The 11235-nt window shown below is 38.5% G+C and overlaps 1 non-coding gene across 1 annotated transcript; it reads left to right on the forward strand.

Moving 5' to 3' along the window:
* The first annotated feature begins 10785 nt into the window (after positions 1 to 10785).
* Positions 10786 to 10889, forward strand: LOC130971432 (small nucleolar RNA R71). The gene has a single exon (XR_009082652.1). It is a non-coding gene; the product is annotated as a small nucleolar RNA R71 (small nucleolar RNA).
* The last annotated feature ends 346 nt before the right edge of the window (positions 10890 to 11235 follow it).

Consider the following 11235-nt stretch of genomic DNA (forward strand, 5'->3'; position numbering starts at 1 on the left):
AATGCCAAAAAGCGTATAAATTATCCGCTCATCACACCACCAAACTTAAATTGTTGCTTGTCCCCAAGCAACTGAAAATAATTTAGGATAAAAAGAAGACAATATACTATAAATTCCAAAATATCAATGAATATTAATTCTGATTAGATGAGCGGGACTTGTAGCTTTTTGCTTCTGAACAGTTTTGGCATCTCACTTTTTCCTTTGAAGTTTAGAATGATTGGCTTCTCTAGGAACTTAGATTTTCGGATAGTGTTATTGACTTTCCTAGTTAAGCATGTTGATTCTTGAACACAGCTACTTATGAGTCTTGGTCGTGGCCCTAAGCACTTTGTTTTCCAGTATTACCACCGGATACATAAATGCCACAGACACATGACTGGGTGAACCTTTTGAGATTGTGACTCAGCTTTGCTAGAGTCCCCAGTTGGTGGTGTCCAGAGCTCTTAAGCACACTCTTTTGCTTTGGATCCTTTTTACCCTTGCCTTTTGGTTTTAAGGGCTATTGGCTTTTTCTGCTTGCTTTTTTTTTCGCAAGCTTTTGCTTTTTCACTGCTTTTTCTTGCTTCAAGAATCAAATTTATGATTTTTCAGATCATCAATAACATTTCTCTTTGTTCATTATTCTTTCAAGAGCCAACAGTTTTAACATTCATAAACAACAAGATCAAAAATATGCACTGTTCAAGCATTCATTCAGAAAACAAAAAGTATTGTCACCACATCAATATAATTAAACTAAATTCAAGGATAAATTTGAAATTCATGTACTTCTTGTTCTTTTGAATTAAAGCATATTTCATTTAAGAGAGGTGAAGGATTAATGGATTTTATTCATAGCTTTAAGACGTGGTTACTACATACTAATGATCATGAAGTAGAGACACAAAATATAGATAAACATAACATAGAAACCGAAAAACAGAAAGAAATAAGAACAAGGAATGAATCCACCTTAGTGGCGTCTTCTTCTTGAAGGACTAACAATGTCCTTAAGCTCTTCTATGTCCTTTCCTTGCCTTTGTTGCTCCTCCCTCATTGTTCTTTGATCTTCTCTTATTTCATGGAGAATGATGGAGTGCTCATGATGTTCCACCCTTAATTGTTCCACATTGTGGCTTAAATCTTCTAAGGAAGTGTTGAGTTGTTCCCAATAGTTGTTGGGTGGAAAGTGCATCCCTTGAGGCATCTCAGGGATTTCTTGATGATGAGCTCCCTCATGCATCCCTTGAGAACCGTGGAGGGTCTCTCTTGCTTGCTCCATCCTCTTCTTAGTGATGGGCTTACCCTCTTCAATGGAGATGTCTCCTTCCATGATAACTCCAGCTGAGTAACATAGATGGCAAATAAGGTGAGGAAAAGCTAGCCTTGGCATGGTGGAGGGCTTTTCGGCTATTTTGTAGAATTCATTGGAGATGACTTCATGAACTTCTACTTCCTCTCCAATCATGATGCTATGAATCATGATGGCCCGATCCACAGTAACTTCAGATCGGTTGCTAGTGGGAATGATGGAGCGTTGAATGAACTCCAACCATCCTCTAGCCACAGGCTTGAGGTCTAGTATTCTTAGTTGAACTGGCTTGCCTTTGGAGTCTCTTTTCCATTGAGCTCCTTCCACACATATGTCCATAAGGACTTGGTCCAACCTTTGATTAAAGTTGACCCTTCTAGTGTAGGGGCGTACATCTTCTTGCGTCATGGGCAAGTGGAACGCCAACCTTACATTTTTCAGACTAAAATCTAAGTATTTCCCCCGAACCATTGTGAGATAATTCTTTGGACTCGGGTTCATACTTTGATCATGGTTCCTAGTGATCCATGCATTGGCATAGAACTCTTGAACCATTAAGATTCTGACTTGTTGCATGGGGGTTGGTTAGGACTTCCCAACCTCTTCTTCGGATCTCATGTCGGATTTCCGGATACTCATTTTTCTTGAGCTTGAAAGGGACCTCAGGGATCACCTTCTTCTTTGCCACAATATCATAGAAGTGGTCTTGATGGCTTTTGGAGATGAATCTTTCCATCTCCCATGACTCGGAGGTAGAAGCTTTTGTCTTCCCTTTTCCTTTTCTAGAGGATTCTATGGCCTTAGGTGCCATTTGATGGTAATGGAAGAACAAAAAGCTTATGCTTTTACCACACCAAACTTAGAATATTGCTCGCCCTCGAGCAAGAGAAGAAAAAAGAGAAGAAGAAAATATTGAGGAGAAGGGGGAAGGTGGGTTCGGCCAAGGTATAGAAGAGGGTGTTGTATTGTGTGAAAATAAAGTGGAATGGAGGGGTTTATATAGGGAAAGAGGAGAGGGTAGGTTCGGCCATTTTAGGGTGAGTTTGGGTGGGAAAGTGTTTTTGAATTTTAAAGGTAGGTGGGGTTTATGGGGAAGAGTGGATGGATGTGAGTGGTGAAGAGGTGATGGGGAAGAGAGATTGAGGTGATTGGTGAAGGGTTTTGGGAAATGTGACATGGGGGAGAGTGTAATAGGATTAGGAGGTAAGGTGGGAATATGTTAGGTGGGGATCCTGTGGGGTCCACAGATCCTGAGGTGATCCTGTGGGGTCCACAGATCCTGAGGTGTCAAGGAATTCCATCCCTACACCAAATAAAATGCCTTTGCATACCATTCTGGCATTTAAACGCCGAGATGATGCACGCTCTGGGCGTTCAACGCCCATGTAAAGCATGTTTTGGGCGTTCAACGCCCATATGTAGCATGTTTCTGGCGTTCAGCGCCAGCTTTTCTCAAGGCACATTCCTGGCGTTCAAACGCCAGAATGTTGCTTGTTTCTGGCGTTCAGCGCCAGATTCATGCTCTTTTCTGGCGTTGAACGCCAGCCTGATGCTCCTTACTGGCATTGAACGCCAGTCTGTCCTTCCTCCAGGGTGTGATTTTTCTTCTGCTGTTTTTGATTCTGTTTTTAATTTTTATATTTTTTTCGTGACTCCACATGATCATGTACCTAATAAAACACAAAATAAAAATAAAATAGAATAAAATAAAAATTAGATAAATAAAATTGGGTTGCCTCCCAACAAGTGCTTCTTTAATGTCAATAGCTTGACAGTGGGCTCTCATGGAGCCACAAAGGTGATCAGGTCAATGTTGTATAGTCCCAACACCAAACTTAGAGTTTGGATATGGGGTCTTAACACCAAACTTAGAGTTTGGTTGTGGCCTCCCAACACCAAACTTAGAGTTTGACTGTTGATGAGCGGATAATTTATACGCTGTTTGGCATTGTTTTTAGGTAGTTTTTAGTAAGTTCAAGCTACTTTTAGGGATGTTTTCATTAGTTTTTATGTTAAATTCACATTTCTGGACTTTACTATGTGTTTGTGTATTTTTCTGTGATTTCAGGTAATTTCTGGCTGAAATTGAGGGGCTTGAGCAAAACTCTGATAGGAGGCTGACAAAGGACTGCTGATGCTGTTGGAATCTGACCTCCCTGCACTCTAAATCGATTTTCTGGAGCTACAGAACCCCAAATGACCCTCTCTCAACGGCGTTGGAAAGTAGATATCCAGAGCTTTCCAGCAATATATAATAGTCCACCCTTTATTCGGGAATTGACGACGTAAACCGGCGCTCAACGCCAGTTCCATGTTGCTGTTTGGAGTCAAACGCCAGAAATACGTCACTACCCAGAGTTGAATGCCCAAAACACGTTACAACTTGGCGTTCAACTCCAATAAAAGCCTCAGCTCGTGGATAGACCAAGCTCAGCCCAAACACACACCAAGTGGGCCCCGGAAGTGGATTTATGCATCAATTACTTACTTCTGTAAACCCTAGTAGCTAGTTTATTATAAATAGAACTTTTTACTAGTGTATTAGACATCTTGGGACGATTAGTTCTCAGATCATGGGGGCTGGCCTCTCGGCCATGCCTGGACCTCTCACTTATGTATTTTCAACGGTGGAGTTTCTACACACCATAGATTAAGGGTGTGGAGCTCTGCTGTACCTCAAGTTTTAATACAATTACTACTCTTTTCCTATAAACTTCATTTATTCCTGTTCTAAGATATTCGTTGCACTTCAACTTGATGAATGTGATGATCCATGACACTCATCATCATTCTCACCTATGAACGTGTGTGACTGACAACCACTTCCGTTCTACCTTAGACCGGGTGCATATCTCTTGGATTCCTTAATCAGAATCTTCGTGGTATAAGCTAGAATTGATGGCGGCATTCATGAGAATCCGGAAAGTCTAAACCTTATCTGTGGTATTCCGAGTAGGATTCTGGGATCGAATGACTGTGACGAGCTTCAAACTCCTGAAGGTTGGGCGTTAGTGACAGACGCAAAAGAATCAAGGGATTCTATTCCAACCTGATTGAGAATCGACAGATGATTAGCCGTGCTGTGACAGAGCATTTGGACCTTTTTCACTGAGAGAATGGGATGTAGCCATTGACAACGGTGATGCCCTACATACAGCTTGCCATGGAAAGGAGTAAGAAGGATTGAAGGAAGAAGTAGAAAAGTAGAAAAAGAAAGGGCACAATATCTCCATACGCTTATCTGAAATTCCCACCATTAATTTACATAAGTATTTCTATCCTTTTTTATTTATCTTTTAAATATCTAATCCAAATACATTTGAATCCGCCTGACTGAGATTTACAAGGTGACCATAGCTGCTTCATACCAACAATCTCCGTGGGATCGACCCTTACTCACGTAAGGTATTACTTGGACGACCCAGTGCACTTGCTGGTTAGTTGTGCGGAGTTGTGAATTGAATTTTAGACACCGTGATATTGAGCACCAAGTTTTTTGAGCCATTACCAGGGATTATTTCGAGTTAGAAAAGAATGAATCACAATTTCGTGCACCAAGTTTTTGGCGCCGTTGCCGGGGATTGTTCGAGTATGGACAACTGACGGTTCATCCTGTTGCTCAGATTAGGTAATTTTCTTTTTATTTTCTTTTCAAAAAGTTTTCAAAATTTTTCTCTTATTTTCGTTTTTCTAAAGAATATTTTCGAAAAAAAATTAATAAAAATACAAAAAAATTAGAAAATCATAAAAACCAAAAATATTTTGTGTTTCTTGTTTGAGTCTTGAGTCAATTTTTAAGTTTGGTGTCAATTGCATGCTTAAAAAATTTTTTTCTAGCATATTTTCGAAAATTCCATGCATTCAAAGTGTTCATCATGATTTTCAAGATGTTCTTGGTAAGTCTTCTTGTTTGATCTTGATGTTTTCTTGTTTTGTGTTGTTTGTTGTTTTTCATAAGCATTTTTTGTTTATTAGAGTCCATGCATTACAGATTTCTAAGTTTGGTGTCTTGTATATTTTCTTTGCATCAAAAATTTTTCAAAATTATGTTCTTGATGTTCATCATGATCTTCAAAGTGTTCTTAGTGTTCATCTTGACATTCATAGCATTCTTGCATGCATTCATTGTTTTGATCTAAAAATTTCATGCATTGAGTATTTTTGTTGTTTTTCTCTCTCATCATTAAAAATTCAAAAATAAAAAAAAAACTTTTCCTTTTTTCTCTCAAAATTTCAAAAATTTGAGTTGACTTAGTCAAAAATTTTTCAAATTAGTTGTTTCTTACAAGCCAAGTCAAATTTTCAAATTTTAAAAATCTTATCTTTTCAAAATCTTTTTCAAAAATTATATATTTTCCAATTTTTTTCCTTTTTTTTTCGAAAATTTAAAAAAAAATATTTTTCAAAATATTTTCAAAATCTTTTTCTTATCTTTATATCAAATTTTCGAAAATTCACCAACAATTAATGTGATTGATTCAAAAATTTGAAGTTTGTTATTTTCTTGTTAAGAAAGGTTCAATCTTTAAATTCTAGAATCTTATCTTGTAGTTTCTTGTTAGTGAAGTAACTAAATTTGAATTTTAAAATTAAAATCTTTTTCAATCATATTTTTTTCTATCTTATCTTTTTATCTTATCTTTTTATCATATCTTTTTCAAAATTTTAACTTTTTCAAAAATTTGATTTCAAAAGATCTTATCTAACTTCTTATCTTCTTATCTTTTCAATTGGATTTTAATATCTTTTCAACCAACTAATTAACTATTTGTTTGTTTCTTATCTTTTTCAAAACCACCTAACTACTTTTCCCTCTCTAATTTTCGAAAATATCTCATCCCTTTTTCAAAAATTCTTTTTAATTAATTAATTGTTTTAAATTTTAATTTTAATTATATCTTATCTTTAATTTTCGAAAATCACTAACTACTTTTTCAAAATTATTTTCCAAATCCTCTATCTCTCCTCTTCTTCTATTTAATTATGTATTTACTAACACTTCTCTTCACCTCTCTTCATCTCCAATCACTGCCTCTATCCTCACCATTGTGATTGGATTCTCCACTTTTATTCCTTTCTTCTTCTACTAACAATAAGGAACCTCTTTACTGTGACATAGAGGATTTCTCTTTCTTTTCTTGTTCTCTTCTTCCCTATATGAGCAGGAACAAGGAAAAAGGCATTCTTGTTGAAGCTGATCCTGAACCTGAAAGGACTCTGAAGAGGAAACTAAGAGAAGACAAAAGCTTCCACCTCTGAGTCATGGGAGATGGAGAGATTCATCTCAAGGGTCCATAGCTCAGTAGAAGAGCATTTGACTGCACATCAAGAGAGCATGAGAAATTCCCTCTTCAAGAAATCCCTGAGATACCTCAGGGGATACATGTTCCTCCACATAATTATTGGAAGCAACTAAGGATAGGAACACCAAAATCACTAGGGATCATGCAACAGAAGCAAGGAAGAGACATAAAGGAGCTCAAAAAGCACCATTGGACCTTCAAGAAGGCACCACCCTCACTCAGGTGGACTCATTCCTTGTTCTTATTTTCACTGCTTTTTTGGTTTTTATGCTTCATATCTATCTATATTTTGTGTCTCTACTTCATGATCATTAGTATGTAGTAACTATGTCTTAATGCTATGAATAAATTCTATAAATCCTTCACCTTTCTTAAATGAAAAATGTTTTTAATTCAAAAGAACAAGAAGTACATGAATTTCGAATTTATCCTTGAATTTAGTTTAATTATATTGATTTGGTGACAATACTTTTTGTTTTCTGAATGAATGCTTAAACAATGCATATTTTTTATCTTGTTGTTTATGAATGTTAAAACTGTTGGCTCTTGAAAGAATGATGAACAAAGAGAAATGTTATTGATAATCTGAAAAATCATGAAATTGATTCTTGAAGCAAGAAAAAGCAGTGAAAAACAAAAGCTTGCGAAAAAAATAGAAAGAAAAAGAAAAAGCAAGCAGAAAAAGCCAATAGCCCTTAAAACCAAAAGACAAGGGTAAAAAGGATCCAAGGCTTTGAGCATCAATGGATAGGAGGGCCCAAGGAAATAAAATCCATGCCTAAGCGGCTAAACCAAGCTGTCCCTAACCATGTGCTTGTGTCATGAAGGCCCAAGTGAAAAGCTTGAGACCGAGTGGTTAAAGTCGTGATCCAAAGCAAAAGAGTGTGCTTAAGAACTCTGAACACCTCTAACTGGGGACTCTAGCAAAGCTGAGTCACAATATGAAAAGGTTCACCCAGTCATGTGTCTGTGGCATTAATGTATCCGGTGGTAATACTGAAAAACAAAGTGCTTAGGGCCACGGCCAAGACTCATAAGTAGCTGTGTTCAAGAATCAACATACTTAACTAGGAGAATCAATAACACCATCCGAAATTCTAAGTTCCTAGAGAAGCCAATCATTCTGAACTTCAAAGGACAAATTGAGGGACTTGAGCAAAACTCTGATAGGAGGCTGACAAAGGACTGCTGATGCTGTTGGAATCTGACCTCCCTGCACTCGAAATGGATTTTCTAGAGCTACAGAACTCCAAATTGGGCTCTCTCAACGGCGATGGAAAGTAGACATCCAGAGCTTTCTAGTAATATATAATAGTCCATACTTTATTCGGGAATTGATGACGTAAACCGGCGCTCAACGCCAGTTCCATGTTGCTGTCTAGAGTCAAACGCCAGAAACACGTCACAACCCAGAGTTGAATGCCCAAAACACGTTACAACTTGGCGTTCAACTCCAATAAAAGCCTCAGCTCGTGGATAGACGAAGCTCAGCCCAAACATACACCAAGTGGGCCCCGGTAGTGGATTTATGCATCAATTACTTACTTCTGTAAACCCTAGTAGCTAGTTTATTATAAATAGACCTTTTTACTAGTGTATTAGACATCTTGGGACGATTAGTTCTCAGATCATGGGGGCTGGCCTCTCGGCCATGCCTGGACCTCCAACTTATGTATTTTCAACGGTGGAGTTTCTACACACCATAGATTAAGGGTGTGGAGTTCTGCTGTACCTCAAGTTTTAATACAATTACTACTCTTTTCCTATAAACTTCATTTATTCCTGTTCTAAGATATTCGTTGCACTTCAACTTGATGAATGTGATGATCCGTGACACTCATCATCATTCTCACCTATGAACGCGTGTGACTGACAACCACTTCCGTTCTACCTTAGACCGGGCGCATATCTCTTGGATTCCTTAATCAGAATCTTCGTGGTATAAGCTAGAATTGATGGCGGCATTCATGAGAATCCGGAAAGTCTAAACCTTGTCTGTGGTATTCCGAGTAGGATTCTGAGATCGAATGACTGTGACGAGCTTCAAACTCCTGAAGGCTGGGCGTTAGTGACAGACGCAAAAGAATCAAGGGATTCTATTCCAACCTGATTGAGAACCGACAGATGATTAGCCGTGCTGTGACAGAGCATTTGGACCTTTTTAACTGAGAGGATGAGATGTAGCCATTGACAACGGTGATTCCCTACATACAGCTTGCCATGGAAAGGAGTAAGAAGGATTGAAGGAAGAAGTAGAAAAGTAGAAAAAGAAAGGGCACAGTATCTCCATACGCTTATCTGAAATTCCCACCATTAATTTACATAAGTATTAATATCCTTTTTTATTTATCTTTTAAATATCTAATCCAAATACATTTGAATCTGCCTGACTAAGATTTACAAGGTGACCATAGCTGCTTCATACCAACAATCTCCGTGGGATCGACCCTTACTCACGTAAGGTATTACTTGGACGACCCAGTGCACTTGCTGGTTAGTTGTGCGGAGTTGTGAATTGAATTTTAGACACCGTGATATTGAGCACCAAGTTTTTGGAGCCATTACCGGGGATTATTTCGAGTTAGAAAAGAATAAATCACAATTTTGTGCACCAACTGTGGGGGCTCTTCTTGACTCTGAACTGAGAGAAGCTCTTCATGCTTACTCTCTTTTGTCACAGAGGGATGGCCATGTGCCTTAAACACAAGGTAGTCCCCATTCAATTGAAGGACTAATTCACCTTTGTTGACGTCTATCACAGCTCCTGCTGTAGCTAGGAAAGGTCTTCCAAGGATGATGCATTCATCCTCTTCCTTCCTAGTGTCTAAGATTATGAAATCAGCAGGGATGTAAAGGCCTTCAACCTTTACTAACACGTCCTCTACTATTCCATAAGCTTGTCTCAATGACTTGTCTGCCAATTGTAATGAGAACAAGGCATGTTGTACCTCAATGATCCCCAGCTTCTCCATTACAGAGAGTGGCATAAGATTTATCCCTGACCCTAGATCACACAGAGCTTTTTCAAAGGTCATGGTGCCTATGGTACAAGGTATTAAGAACTTGCCATGATCTTGTCTCTTTTGAGGTAAAATTTTCTGAATCCAGGTGTCTAGTTCACCAATGAGCAAGGGAGGTTCACTTTCCCCAGTCTCATTACCAAACAACTTGGCATTCAGCTTCATGATAGCTCCTAAATATTGAGCAACTTGCTCTCCAGTCACATCTTCATCCTCTTCAGAGGAAGAATAGTCTTCAGAGCTCATGAATGGCAGAAGGAGATTTAATGGGATCTCTATGGTCTCTATATGAGCCTCAGATTCCTTTGGATCCTTAATAAGAAACTCCTTATTGCTTGAGGGACGTCCCAGGAGGTCTTCTTCACTAGGATTTTCATCCTTCTCCTCCCTTGTGCATTCGGCCATATTGATTACATCAATGGCCTTGCACTCTCCTTTTGGATTCTCTTCTGTATTGCTTGGAAGAATATTGGGAGGAGGTTCAATGACTTTCTTACTCAGTTGGCCCACTTGTGCCTCCAGATTTCTGATGGAGTATCTTGTTTCACTCATGAAACTGAAAGTGGCCTTTGGCAGATCAGAGACTAGATTGGCTAAATTAGAAGTGTTTTGTTCAGAATTCTCTGTCTGTTGCTGAGAAGGTGATGGAAAAGGCTTGCTATTGCTCAGCCTATTGCGTCCACCATTGTTAAAGCCTTTTTGAGGCTTCTGTTGATCCTTCCATGAGAAATTTGGATGATTTCACCATGATGAATAATAGGTGTTTCCATAAGGTTCACCCATGTAATTAACCTTTGCCATTGCAGGGTTCTCAGGATCATAAGCTTCTTCAGAAGCTGCCTCTTTAGTACTGTTGGATGCATTTTGCCATCCATTCAGACTTTGAGAAATCATGTTGACTTGCTGAGTCAACACTTTGTTCTGAGCCAATATGGCATTCAGAGCATCAATTTCAAGAACTCCTTTCTTCTGAGGTATCCCATTATTCACGGAATTCCTCTAAGAAGTGTACATAAATTGGTTATTTGCAACCGTGTCAATGAGTTCTTAAGCTTCTGCAGGTGTTTTCTTTAGGTGGATTGATCCACCTGCAGAATGGTCCAATGACATTTTCGAAAATTCAGATAGGCCATAATAAAATATATCTAATATGGTCCATTTTGAAAACATGTCAGATGGACATCTTTTGGTCAGCTGCTTGTATCTTTCCCAAGCTTCATAGAGGGATTCACCATCTTTTTGTTTGAAGATCTGAACATCCACTCTAAGTTTGCTCAGCTTTTGAGGAGGAAAGAATTTATCCAAGAAGGCCATGACCAGCTTATCCCAGGAGTCCAGGCTATCCTTAGGTTGTGAATCCAACCATATTTTAGCCCTGTCTCTTACAGCAAAAGGGAAAAGCATGAGCCTGTAGACTTTAGGATCTACTCCATTTGTCTTAACAGTCTCACAGATCTGCAAGAACTCAGTTAAAAACTGATAAGGATCTTCAGATGGAAGTCCATAGAACTTGCAGTTTTGTTGCATTAAGGCAACTAGCTGAGGTTTCAGCTCAAAATTGTTTGCTCCAATGGCAGGAATGGAGATGCTTCTTCCATCAAATTTGGACGTTGGCTTT

Source organism: Arachis stenosperma, chromosome 3 (assembly GCF_014773155.1).
Source record: "Arachis stenosperma cultivar V10309 chromosome 3, arast.V10309.gnm1.PFL2, whole genome shotgun sequence".
NCBI lineage: Eukaryota > Viridiplantae > Streptophyta > Magnoliopsida > Fabales > Fabaceae > Arachis > Arachis stenosperma.